Source organism: Ochotona princeps, chromosome 11 (assembly GCF_030435755.1).
Source record: "Ochotona princeps isolate mOchPri1 chromosome 11, mOchPri1.hap1, whole genome shotgun sequence".
Taxonomy (NCBI): domain Eukaryota; kingdom Metazoa; phylum Chordata; class Mammalia; order Lagomorpha; family Ochotonidae; genus Ochotona; species Ochotona princeps.
In genome coordinates, this window is record NC_080842.1 from 67,438,200 (window position 1) to 67,452,852 (window position 14,653).

A 14,653-nucleotide genomic window follows, 5' to 3' on the forward strand; every position below is an offset into this window, starting at 1 on the left:
GGATATTCAGTGTTTTTCTGTCAAACTCTCTTTTTGACTGAGAAGTTCATTGGACTTTAACTTTTAATTTTTAAGAGGACACCCAGCATGTGCACATATTATTTTATTCCTACTGTGTTTTTTTTTCTTTTTATAAAAATACAGGAGGAAAGATCAAATAAAAGGTTAAACTTTATAAAGGGTCAGCAAATGGTTCCTTGACACATCTCCCAGGCCGTAGGAACTGAGAGTCCAGCTCCTACAGAGCCTGAAAATGAAAGTCCAGCCTTCGGGTTCCGTAGCTGTGAGCTACCTCTTCGCCCCTGCCCCCTTGGCAGTCAGTGACTGCCTAAGCCTACCCTCCTTTTAACACCAGTGTGCTCCTGCTGAGGGTAAGGAAGGAAAGGGACATCTCAGGATGTGACTGTTGATAAGACTCCTGGCCTGCTTTTAATAGTACAGGCCATCCATGTTTCACTTGGCATGCATTAAACATCTGCAGTTATGATGCCTGGTAATGCAAACAAAGGTAATATTTTGCAAACATGTAAAATGTTGGTTTCATTTCTGCTTTGTGTCCTGGGCAAATTTCTTAATTTCTCGAGACTTTCTCTACTATATATTGAGATATTAGTAGTATCTGATATCTGTGTGTTTGTGTGTGAGTGTATGTGTGTGACTGAGAAGATTAAATAAGTTAACCAATGCAAACTCTAGAGACTCCTACGGCTGACAGCTGTAGGAGGAGGGGAAGAAATTGTTGTAAAATGACATTTTAAATAATGCAGCATTTGAGTTCTTTTCCTTTTTATACAATCAGCCTGTCTTAAATCCCGGGATCATTTTTGACCCTGTGGAATGGGACCAATCTACAAGCAAATATACTCCCAAACACTCACTTTGCAATTAGAGCTTTCCTTTGCTGAGTCAGCCATAAGCTTCTGGCTCCTACTGTTTCGTGCTTTGGCAAGACCCTACAAAATTACAGAAAGTTTCCAAAAAGAAAGTAGTCCAAATGCATCCAAAGTGCTCTCACAGTGACATGAAAGCACCTTACAAAATGAGTCACACACACACACATTGCAGAGAGCTCCACTCCTTTTATGGCTCCTGGAAGGATTCTGTCTCACAATGGGGGCTCAATTTGGAGATAACTATTCTATCTCCTCTGAATATTGTTAACACAGCTTTGTCGAAAACCAAGAAACAAACCATGAATGGAGAACCTATTGCTGTCAGTGCCCACCAGGCTCCATCATGTATAGTCTACTGTGTCACTCATAAGAAAACACTATGAGGTTAGGATTATTATTATTTATTCTCATCCCAATCTCCATAGTAAAGAAAATAAGCCTCAGAGCCACAAAGTAAACATTCCCCCAAGAGCATGTCAAAATGTTTATTCCAATCTCAGTTCTTAATTCAAATTCCAATATGCTTTCTGTGATATCACATTGCTTCTCAATCTTGCTTCCCTCAAATCGCTTTCATGTTGTTTTCACAGAGCTGGAAAGTGGAGAGCGCGACATGGTGCAGTACATGGACATTATCACATGCCAGATAGGGAATCTGTTGTTTAGAATTATGTGAAAATTGCCCCAAAATAAATAGCACTTTTTCAAGACATTACAGGTATAAAGTTTACAAAGGAAAGAAAAAGGAAAAGGTTAATTAAATGGCTTCATATTCTTTACCAACATTTGGTTTTCTACTTCATACCTCCCTTCAGGGGTCTTACTGACTTTAAGTTCCAAGTGTCAGATCCCAACTCAGGGTAAAAGCAGTGACGAGGGAATACCCAAGCTAACATGACTAAAACAATGTTGGCATTGATATGCTCTTCCCTCTTGTCTCAATATCACTTAGAATCATTTGCTAAAAGATTCTACTGATATGCCCATCCACATATCTAAACCCATACCTTCCTCATTTTACAAAGCCAATGGACAAAGTACCATGCTCCCCAAATCTACATATTAACTACATACTTGCCTGGTCAGGTGCCCAGAGCACCTGCAGCCAGTCATTCCGCCCAGTCAGGGCCACATGCCTTCTGCTTACCTAAGGTAAGGACAGGATGTTTTCTATGTGTCATAAAGAACATATGGATTGAAGGAGAGGCTTAATGAAGTAATCAGAAGAAGAGAAGTGATTAGAAAGCAGGTTGGACACACATCATCAAAGTGCTTAATACTGTTGCAAGAAGTAGGGCAATTACAAGATCTGTCCACCCTATCTAATCTCTCTGAAATGCCCAAAGATGTTGTCACAGTGGAAACAGAAATATTCTTTACAAAATGTCAAAGATCTCGATGATATATTCTGGTGTCATTCTGTTCCCCAGCTGTCCTTTCTGCCTGTCTTCTCTGCTATGGTGTGAACATTTGCAAGCCTAAAAACACACCCATCCTGCACTCTTATTAAGTCCTTAAGCACAGTTCCGCTAAGTAGTCATTACCCAGTATGATGTCTGCTCTCTCATTGGGCTCCAATGTCAGTCTGTAGAATATGGATTTTGTGGCACTCTACTGCTTATACACAAAGATGTCATGCAGTGTTTTCTCTTTTTAATTTATTTATTGAAAGGAAAAGTTATAGAAAGGGAGATGCAGAGGCAGAGAGGCAGAAATCTTCCACCTGCTGATTCACTCCCAAAAGGTTCACAAGAGGCAAGGCTGGGCCTGGCCAAAATGGAAGCCATGAAGGTCAGCTGGATCCCAAGATTATAGTGAGCATTTCAAACCCAGATCAACTCTTCAAATGTTATAAAGGCACCAGCCTTCCATTCAGTTCAGTCTTCCAAACATTTATTGTGCCAGGGTAAATAAGTAAACTCCAGGTTTTCTGGATCATGAGTTTCATGTTACAAATGGTGGAAGTTCAAAGACATATCTAAAATTAGTGGAGAAGGGAGGTCTCTTTGGACACTGTGCCAGTTGGATGCTCATTACCATACTAATACTGCCTATGCAGAAGCTCTAGGGACATATTCCAATATATGCAAATATGTGTTGGGAAAATGGAAATGTATGTAAATGACACAGAGGTCACACTGGCCTATTAACATCACAAATCCCCATTTACAACCCATTTTTAATTTAAGTGATCTTTCTATTAGGAGGACCACTTATGAAGTTAATCTGGAGCAAAATCACAGCATGTCAATTAAAACGGTGTGATAGCGAGACCACAATCAATTGGTAACTCTTAGCAGATGTCTTAATTATGCTTCTCAGTAGCAGATTGACCAACGACACTGTGAAAATCATTTTCAAGTTTGCATCTGAGGCCTCTCCAAACTTGTCCTTTTTCTGTTTGAATCCTAGCTATAAAGAGGCTTCCTTTTGTGCAGTTGTGTTTTGTTTTGTTTTGTCTTGTTTTTTCACAAAGACTTGATGCTTCTCTGTTTTCTTTTCACTCTGAGTAAAAGTATTCCAGAGGGACTGGTCCCCTTGGGGATGGGGCAGAGGTGGGCAGGTGTGAGAAGAGTATGATTTTAAGCATGTTACAGGGCACAGAATGAGTTCTCCAAGGCTACAGACTCTGTCTTGCTGTCTCTTCTCCACATTGTGAAGCTCAGGACCAAGCACCTGATCAGTGCCCACACTTTTCACTGGCTGGGTTTACTGAAAAATCAATATTATCTCTACATCTAGTCTTTTTTTTTTCTAAAGATTTATTTTATTTTTATTACAAAGTCAGATATACTGAGAGGAGGAGAGACAGAGAGGAAGTGGAGCTGCCGGGATTAGAACCAGCAGCCATATGGGATCAAGGGGAGGCCTTTAGCCACTAGGCCACGCTGCCAAGCCCGACATCTAGTCTTTTTCTTTCTGAAATGGAGATAACAACTACCTCAGAAAGTTATGGGAAGCAATTTCAAGCGATAGTTCTCTTTAAAAAAAAATAATTCCCCTATAGAAATAAATATTACATGATGAAGAAATACCTCAACAAATTTAGATGCTATCAAATAAGGCAAGTATTTTCTTGGTTTCCCTTTGGGAAGAGAGAATGAAATGTGATGTATAGAACCGCAGTGAAAATGTAGGATAGATGTTACCTGCTGTCAAAGACCAGGGCCCAGGAAATATTTACTGGAAAGTATCCAATAGTACTACTCTTCAATTCAGTAGACCATACTATTTCTGTTGTGACTACTCCACGCTGGCATGTATCACAAAACAGTCGTAGACAACGTTTAATGAAGAATAGATGCAGGTCGATGGGTTCCAATAAAATCTGAATTTCAAAAAGGGGTGGCCAGTTGGATTTGGCTCTATAACATCCTAGAGTAGTTAGACTCCTGTGTAAACTACTCACATAGTATAATAGTATAACTTTGACATTGTTTCAGGCTTATTTAAACTGTTGCTTTTAATTTTTAAGATTAAAATAATAGATAACGTCAATTTACACTTAAGAAATATGTAAAATAACCACAATCCAAAACACCTAGGTATGATCTTTAATTATTGATAACAAGAAACATCTTCCAGTCATCCTATCAAAAATTAATTGCCAAGCATTTTTTATTTGCTTTAGAACTTCCTAATGTGATGATTCAGAAGTGTTTGCAGATGGAAGAGTCACACAACATGGGTTCATCTAATTGCAAGAGAGAGTTGATAAGATTTGGTTCACCCATGACCTTGGCTAGGTCACTAATCCACTGTCCCACATGGAAGATGCCAATAGTAATAGAACAAAATCATTTCTCTTGTACCCAAGACAGCCAGAGTAGAAAATGCTATGGTCTTAATTTCCCTGTAGTGATGCAGGGTCTGATAACCTGGACAACTCTGTGGTGGAATAGAACAAATGTAAGTTTTGTAGATGGAGATCCAGATTCAAGTACCAATTTTGTAACTGAATCAGTGAAGAAAGACAAAGTTCATCAAACCACACAAGCTTCGGTTTTCGCGAGCTGGAAATACGAGCTGACAATTGGTACACCATGAGCTGTGTGAATGCTCATCCCCCTGGCCTCCCATCCCTCTCCCCAGCAACACATAAAATGAGACCTTTGCACTGCTCTTGGCCAGATCATCCATTTCCGCTGCTAATTAACGAGAGTTTAAGGCTCCTGCCCAATTTTGGAATTACACTACTGGCCTTGTGCCTACTGTATCCTGATCCCTTTGCTACTGTGCCATTTTACCTTGAATTGTGACCTAGTGTTTGTACCTCCCATACTCTCCCACCTGGCTGTAAAATCATGATCAATTCTTCTCCAACATGATGGTGCTTTTCTAGCAGGCTCTTGCACGGACAATTCAATTGCCCTCACTTGTCACAAAGCACTGTTTCAAGTTATCTAGCTTTATATTTATAATTGCTGCTTTTCTTTCTCCTGTTACAGCACTCCATGCTCCGTTTTTGCATTCCTATGTGCGTATAAATATCTGTGTAGATATACTGACACACACACATACACACACACATTCTTTCTCTAATTTTTTGAAACTCTTCTTTGGAAAATAAATTAGTAAGCGTTAAACAAATGATTAGCAAACAACATATGAGAGAATTGAGTTAGTATATTAAATATACTAAAATACGGCAAAATTTTCAAACATGGGAGAACATAGACTAGGAGTAGTCTCTTGATACTTTAAATTCTAATTGCTCCTAATCTACTCATTAAAGCAAATCAATTAAGACTTGTCTTAGTTTTTCCTCTCCTACTTCATTTACTGCACAAGATAAAAACTTGCTCTCTGAGAAGTTTACCTTCAGGGCTGATAACACATAGGATCTTCAAAAAGTTTGTGGCAATGCATATTATCAAAAAATCTTGGCATGACTTTGTAAAATGTAATCAAACTAAATGTGTGCTTGAATTCCATTTGCCATAAATTTTTTGGAAGTCCTCATACAGGTTGAGGACTCAAATGCAAAATGCTCCAAATACTGACATTTTTTACAACATCACATGATGCTTAATTATTTCACTTTCAGTTTCAGTGTTGTATTGTTAACAGGTAATGCTGCTGTCTGAGGTGCCAGCATCCCATAGGGGCGCTAGTTCCAGTTCTGGCTGTGCTGCTTCCAATTCACCTCCCTGATAATGTGCCTGGGAAAGCATTGGAAGATGGTATCAAATGAAATTAATTTTTTCAATTCAGTTTTACATTAAGGATGCTCAGTAAAGTCCATACCCTGAGTATTCCAGCAAGCAGCACTCAGGATGCACAAACATGCTGTGGGAAAAGGGCTCCCCTCCTCAATGGTGACCCCTCCTCCCTGGGAACGGTGGGTTGCTGATGCTGTTTCAGGAGCAGATAGGTTATCAGGAGACTAGGTTTGTGATCAAAGCAGGCCTGGCCAACTACTAACCCCTCTCATTCCTGGCAGGTGATGCCTTCTGCCATGACTAGCACAAAAGGAGGTTTTCACCAGAAGTGGTCGCTCAGTCAGTCTTGGACTTCCCAGCCCTCAAAGCCGTGGGCAACGGAGTCATTTTTCTTACAAAGCACTGGATTTGTGACGCTGTGTGTTTGCAACAGAAAAGAAGTTGGGATAAGGCATAAATGTGAACATATTGGCCTAAAGGCCTGATGCACAAAAGAGAATTCCTCAGGTAGAATGTGAGCTTAGGGAGTCAAACACTTCATTTGAGTGAAGACTCACACATGTGCTCAGAGTGTGTGTGAATTCTGTCATTGAGTAGAACTGGGAACCGCTGGAGCTGAGCGAGAGAGGGAACCTCAACCAAGCAGTCCCATTGGTCCTGTTGCCTCAAGTCAGTCCTTCTCCAGGCCTTCTCCCTGGGCTCAGAATGACCCTCATGAATATTCAATCTGAGCTTGTGATTTCCTTGAATGACTTACCTCAATGGACCTCAGTTGTAGGTTCTTTACATGACTGCAAAACACTATCCCAGCACGTATCTCCAACATCCCTTTCTAATATTCTTTTATTGCTAGAGTTACCAGATTTAGCTTAAAAAAGAAGATTCAAGTTAATCACGTCTTGCCTATGGATGCCTCTTGTGCTGTGTGGACATGCTGAAAGACTTCTCTTCATTCAATGAAAATCACATGTAACTAGGTGTGCTGCATTTTATGCGACTATCCTTCTCCAAAATCCAACCAGAATAAAATAGCCTTAGTTTCTTGAATACATTCTTTTTCTCAATGGGTTTTGAGACAGCAGAATCACGTTCTCAATTCCACACCACTGTTACAGACCTACAAGCAATAGTTGTTGAAGAAGAAAGAGAAGGAAGAAAATGATGGGGGCAAAAAAGAAAATGTGGGGTGAGAGAGGAAAAACACATTTTTTTAAACGCTGGAGTTATATTTTACATAAAGAAGAAACATTCTACTTCGAAATGTCTCTAGCTAGCTATTCCTTCCTGACCTTTAAAGGGGTCAAGTGTTTCCTTTGCTTCTAAACTTCATGGACATGAACCTTTATGTGCCTGAGGTACAGAGCAGGTGTTTGGCTGAGTGGTTAAGTCCCTGCTTGGGACACCTGCTTGGCTTCAAGTCCCAGTGCTGCTCCTGGTTCTAGCTTTGTGCTAATGCACACCCGGGAGGCTCCAAGTAACAGCTCAGGTAGCTGGTACCCTGCGTACCACATGGGAGACATGGGAGACCCGACTGAGTGTCCAGTCCCTTGTTTTCTGCTTACCAGATGAGTACAGGATTCTCTCTCTCTCTCTCTCTCTCTCTCTCTCTCTCTCTCTCTCTCTCTCTCTCTCTCGTTGCCTTACCTCCTCCCTATCTCTTAATCCCTCTTATTCTCCCTCCCTCTCTCTCTTACTTGACTCTAAGAGAAAAAAAGTCATACCAAATCAACCTTTTATATGTAGCATTTCAAACTGTTCACACTTGATCTTAGGTAAAAGACCAAGAAGTGATCAAACTGTTCTTCATAATTAAAAATAGCAAAACCCATTACAATCTATGAAGAAATAAACCACACATTTAAAGGTATCTGTCCATGTAGCTTTAGAATCTCATCAAAGGAAGTATTTAACCCCATTATAAAGAGTAAGGAAATAATATCCAGAGAAATCTAGAAGTAGAACATTTTTACCTTGGAGTGACTATAACTATAACTATTATTTAAAAATAATACAGATTTTTCTCTCTCGCCCCATCTTTTCTCTCTCCATTTTTTTCCTCCTCTCCTTCTTTTCCACTATTTCTGCCTTCAACAACTATTAATTTTTAGTTAAAACTTGCTAACACAGCCATAGCTACTGTTACGGAATGGTTTCTTCCACTTTGAATAGTAAGTATGGTTCCAACTTTGATATTACTGATTGCTAAAATTAAACACAGATTTTTTTTTTAGCAGTGTTGACTTCATTTTTCACTACAACTGAGCAAATTTTATCCTGCCGATAATTTTTAAAATTTTAAAGATACAAATAAAGACAGCCAATCTGACTTTTTAACAACATGATCATCAAGCATGTAACCAACAGGAAGCAGAAACAGCTCCTTCTGTTTCTAACCTTCATTTGTTTCCATGCATTTTAATGTGCTTGAAATAATCACATACATAATATTTTGAAGCATAAAGAACTCAGACATGTTCATCATTTCTAGAAGGAAGATAAAATTAAAAGTGACTTAATAACAGATGATATCTACCAGTGGGTGGTTTATCTCTTTCCAAAAACCCAGACTCTTCCTTGGTTTCATAGAAATTTAAAGTTGCAGAACACCATTATTCCAGTTCTTTGGCTTTGGAAATCGTCATATGTCACTCTCTGTAACCATCACTTTTATAGAAAAGAAAGTGGGTTGTGTTTGTTGTTTACTAACTTTTCCCAGTGGTGTTTTTAAAACACTTGGATATGTTAGCAAGCATTATCAAGTGCTTGCACAGGATAGCAAGAGTTACTGTTCAAAAGAGGTATCAGACTCCACCTGATCTAGAAACACACCCTGGAGAGTGGGAGGAAGAGAAGAATGATGAAGGCATACATCAGGAGCATGCCTTTCCCGGGGGCAGGGGCGGGGCGGAGGGAGGGCAGAGTCCCATGACACAGAACTGGACACTGGGCATGGTCCAATTCAAAGGACAGTACCACACCATTCCGATTCTTTCTTTCCCATTTGGGGCCTCGTCATTTCTGGTTGATACTTGGCACATGGACTATGGCCTCAAATCCTTTCCTGCTTCTTTTCCCCAGCTGGCAGATGTGAAGCAAATTGAACGTGAAAGAATAACTTTTTCATACAAAGACTACTTGGAGTAAAATTCTTTGTGCACAATATTTTATTTTTTCACTTAACAATACTGCAGATGCAATTCTATTCAGACACAATGCCAGTCAAGGCTGTTGGGGGAAGCCTTCTTAAATTCCACTCCTTTATGAAAACTGGTTGGAGAGATTGTTCTGTGTTGTTTCATTTATGCCTGCCTGTATTTTTGTGAGATGCTTTTGTCTTCATCTCTAGAGCAGAGCATATCAGAGTAATTACACCAAAGGAATCCGACATCAAGAAATAGCCTAGGAATGGCTATTTGACAATAATACATAAAAATAAGAAAATTGAGTATCATTGTCTAAGGTCAAAAAAGGAAGGGCATCCACCTGTAGTACAGGGAGTACAGTCACCTCCTGTGATACCAGCATCCTATGTGAGTGTCAGCTCATGTCCCAGCTGCTCAGCTTCTGATCCAGCTCCCTGGTAATGGCCTCATCAACAGTATCTGGGTTCCTGCCATTCACATGGGACATTTCAAAGAAGTTCATGGCTCCTGACTTCAGCCTGGTCCAGCCCTGGCTGCTACAGCCATCTGGGGAATGAAGAAGTACATGGAAGATCTCGCTCTCTGTCCTTTTTCTCTCTCCTTCTATTCTCTGTCCCTTTCTCTCTCTCTGTCTCTCTCTCTCTCTCTCTCTCTCACTGTCCCTCTGTGTGTGTGTGTATCCCTATTTGGCACTGACTTTCAAATAAACAGATTTTTTTATAAAGGTTAACAGATATACTTAATAGTAAGATGAATTACACACATCTACATAAAAACAATTTTAAGATGTTCTAAACTATGTATAAAGTCTCATCCCCTAACCGGAAGGAGCAACCACAAGATAGAGCTAAATGAGGAAAGCAAGCTGCAGAACTGTTTTCTGTAATAATCTTTTTGTCTAAAAACTAACAAATACTAACAAATGCAGGGTGAAAATAATGGAGCTTGTTCAAGAACTATTAACACCTTCACCTCTGGAGAACAGAAAAAGAGAGGCAAGTATAAGCTTGTACTATTTATATTATATACTTCCAGGGTATCCAAATATTTGATGATTTTTATAATTAAAAGCAAAGGAAAGCATACGCAACTGTGTGCCTCACTGGTATTTTGTTCATGCTTGTTGCTTATTTCATTGACATTGCTTGTGATTTGAAGAACCAGTTCTAACATAAAGACATAAATCTTTTCACTCACAAATTTACATTAAATCTATCACCTGGTTAGAAAGCCAATTATCTAAATGCTAGTGAGGATGTGGAAAAGGAGATATTATTAGACGCTGTTGGTAGAATCATAAATTAGCCCACGAGAGATCTTGATACAGGTATCCATCAGGAATATTCAAAGCATGGTAACTACACCTGTCCTTTATTAGTTGCACCTGCAGAGAAGGTCATGTGCTGAGGTACTGAGTCTACATGAATTCCCACCAGTGTGTTCAATCAGGATTACATCTCCCAAGAGACATGCAATCCAGGGAATGTACAATGAATAAAGGATAATGGTCTTTGCCACCTGTCTGCATAGGACATTTCCTCCTCAAACACTGTACTGATGGAATGTACTTCTCTGAAAGTCCTTGCAGGTCTGGCCTTCAGTGGAATGTCAGTCCAAGTTTATGACTGTGTTTTGAGTTTACATCTTCTTCTAAGCCTTCGTGGGCATTTTACTGCACATTACTGAGAAGCTGTCCCAGGGGCTGTTAGCACACACCATTTTAAAGCAGCACTCAATGAATCAAGTTTATAAGCTGCAATTTGAACAAGGAATGGGTGAAGCTTTCCACCTTCAGGTAAACTCCTTATTTCCTCCACATTCTCCCAGCTCCTTCCCCTCAAGCCATGAATCAATCCTACTGGTGACTTGACAGTGACATGGGAAGAAAGACGGAGTTCCCTGTGAGGACAGAGCAACAGGCTAGACGAGCCTGGCAAACAGCACACAACAGCTACAGAGAGCCTCTATCGCTGAGCTCTGAAGATTGCATTTGTTAGAGTTGATTAAATAATGGAAACAATTTCAGGTCAGGAGAATGTTAGCAATCAGTACCACACAATAGCTATTGTCATTGGGTTGTACATTTAATGAAAAAAAACTAATTACTCAATATTCATTATTATATTATGATTAAAATAGCATATCATGTGGGGGAATGGATATCTTTTTAAAACAAACAACAACAAAAAAAGTCTTACTCCTAGGAAGATGAGAGGGAAGGGGAGTAGAAGAAAAGGATAAAATTTCCAAAGCACAGTTTAGGAACGGATAAAAAGAGGCAGAATGACTTGCCCTTAAGTCACTCTGCTGATTAACAATCAAACCAGACCTGTAACTTGGAATTTCAGTTCACTGTTCTTATCTAGAAACAGCTCAGTTAAATCATCTTAAGAAAGTTGAGAACAATTTCATGTTCGATATTAATTCTATTAGTTCATATATTATTTAGCAATTCCCAAGTGCTTTGTTAACCTTATACAAAATTTGTGTTTTAATTTTCCCACTAACACTCTGATCCAAAACTAGAGGTATGAATTTACCATTGTGTAGGGTAGCAGATGAAGCATCAAACTTTCTACCTTGACTCATTCACTTAGTGAATACTACTCACCTATTCTGCCCCAAATTCCAAGACAGGTTGGTAAGTCTAAAGAAAGAGACAGAAGTTACTGGATAACTCTCTGAGGAGTTAAGAGAGGTGTGTCTGAGGGGCTAGGAAAGCAAGAAAGGAGCAAATGAGAAAGTAAAAATTGGAGGATTTGTGTTTGATCTGGAGCTAGGGAGCACAGCAGAGTGAACTGCAGAGAATGATGATGTTCCACCAGAAAGAGGACTACCACAGTCAAGTGACAGAAACATGTGACACACCACAGTGACTCCCACGACATCTGGGAGGGCCACAGACAAGGAAGAGCTTAGAAGACATGGGGGTTATATTCCCAAGACTCTTGTAGGCCATGGGCGAGAGCTCAAATCCCTTCTACTAGGCAGGCAGACAGGCTGGCAAGAGGTTTTGAGAGTATGACATGATTAGACTGTGATTTGGAAAAATCTGCCTGTAAAGTAATGTTTTTTAATTCAAATATCCCACAATCTTAGGCAGATCACAAAAAGGAGTGGATTAAAGAGAGAGAGAGAGAGAGAGAGAGAGAGAGAGAGTGTGTGTGTGTGTGTGTGTGTGTAGAGAAAGAGAAAGAGAGAGAATATGAGTAACTAGAAAGAAATCATGTCTGGGCTAAAAAGAATGGCCACTATTTGGCATCACACTCTTGATGCTTGATATGTGCCTGTGTGGTCAGCTTGTTCCAATTTTCAAAAGAAACACAACATGGATTTTTTCACAAAGTCATCTTAGTCTTCAACTTTGACGCCTTACAAGGTTGTAAAGAAGAAAAAAATTAAATTCATCTGTGGGTACATTCAACGAACAAAGGACAATTTTGTCGTTTGACCTGGATACAATACAAAAGTCTAGAGGCAGTGAGATCAGTTACAAATCTACTTCCGAAGAATATATTTAAGGCAAGTTCAGTAAGAAATGAAAAGAAAAGAGACACTGAACTTTGAAAGATAGATTCAAGAAGCAGGTGTTGTGGTGTGCTGGGTGAAGCTGCTGCTTGGACTCTTGCATCCCATATTGGAGCACATAGGGTTGACTCTCCCACCACTACTTTGAATCTAGCTTACAGTGAAGGTGCACCCTGGAAGGTATCAAGTACTTGGTACTCATGTTGGAGACACTGGCACAATGCTTGGCTCCTAACCCAGCCCTGACTGTTGTAAGCACTTGGTAAGCCAACTCTCACTCACACTCTTTCTTACACTCTGTCTCTGCTCCATTTTCTGTCATCATGTTTTTTAAGTCAGTCAGAATAAACCAATTAAGCATTTAAAACTAGAAGTAAATGTTTCACCAAGTGGTAGATGGATCCACCTGCTGAGGCATTTGGACTCTGGTCTGTGATTCAGTCCTTGTTCTCACTGTCATGATTGGGGGATAGGGTCTAAATTTTTGTTTTTAACATAGAAATGAGATGTGCAAAAGGTGGGTTCTAAAATAAAAGTTTCCAAGTAAAGAATGGACCCAGTTTGGATTCAGAGCCAAACTGAGGGGGGGAGACAACAGCTCCCTTGCTTCTCTTCCTCAGCACCAGGATATTCAGTGAATGTTCTGGGCATAAAAATAGAAGAGACAGTCAGTCCCCTTTCCCTAACTATGCTGTCTCTCTGATTTAAGTACTTTTCACCTGTGAATGTCCTTGGTTACTCTTGAGCCATATTCTGTACTATCAGAGACTGCTGCTTTGGCTATGTTTTAGTGAAGTCATTTGGAAAGTGCTACAGATTGCTTCTTCCTTCACAGAACCACTGAGATGCGTCTTACGTGTTACCCATTTTCTGTGATTTTCCATAAAACCCATCCTTTGAGCTCCGATGACCTCTGTCCCTGGAAGCCTTCTCTCACCATACCAACCTCACAATCGGCTAGTGCACCTTGACTGTGTAAATCATCATCTGTCGCCACTGGACTGATTTCTACTTCTGAAAATGTATAAGCCATGCTCCACATAGCAGCCAGCATGGTCTTCTTAAAATTAATCAGATTGCATCACCATTATTGCTGGATTTGCTCTTCAGTCAGAATAAATCTAAACACCTTTAAAAGATTGACCACACTCTGGACTGTTGGATCCTATCTACAGCTCCAGTCATTCTGTCCACTCCTGATTCCATTCAAGTTGCACTGCCATTAACAGTGACCTTCAGATATCACCACTTGTTATCTGCACCTTATTTATCAACAAACACCAATCAAAATCATCAATTGTAGGCTATCTTAAAGGACCAAATTCTATACCAAGAACATTTTCCAAAACAAAAACAAACAACAAAAGGAAAGAAAACCCGAGTCCACTGAAAGATGCAGGACACCACAAAAGTCCACGCTGTGACAGACAGGTGTACATGCCTCAGGGGAGGATTACTCTGACAGGATTTTCATGCAGATCAATGGATCACTCCCATCCTTTCAATCTTAGGTTAAATCTCATCTCCTCAGCCTCGCCACACCCTTGCCCCATCATCCAAATGGTTCCAACTCCAAGGTTGCTATCTTTCCAACTGGAGATACTGGTTTACATTTGTGACAGCCATGGGTCTCCTCCAACAGATCCCCAGATGCAAGTGCACAGCTGTCCAAAAGCCCCTTCTGCTACTCTCCTCAATCCATCCACATACATGCTTTGGCACCCTACTTCCTTCAGGCTGCTCCACCCATTAATTACAGCAGGGACACGAAGGCTTCCCACGCTATAGTACAAAGGAGGTGGGACTCCTGTGATGCACAACATTGACTTGGGGAGCGGTTCCCTCCCCTGCTCTGTCAGTCAGCTTTGCTCACACTTCGTTATACTTTACATCCGCCAGAGCTTTTTTTCCTATTCACTCTTTCTTC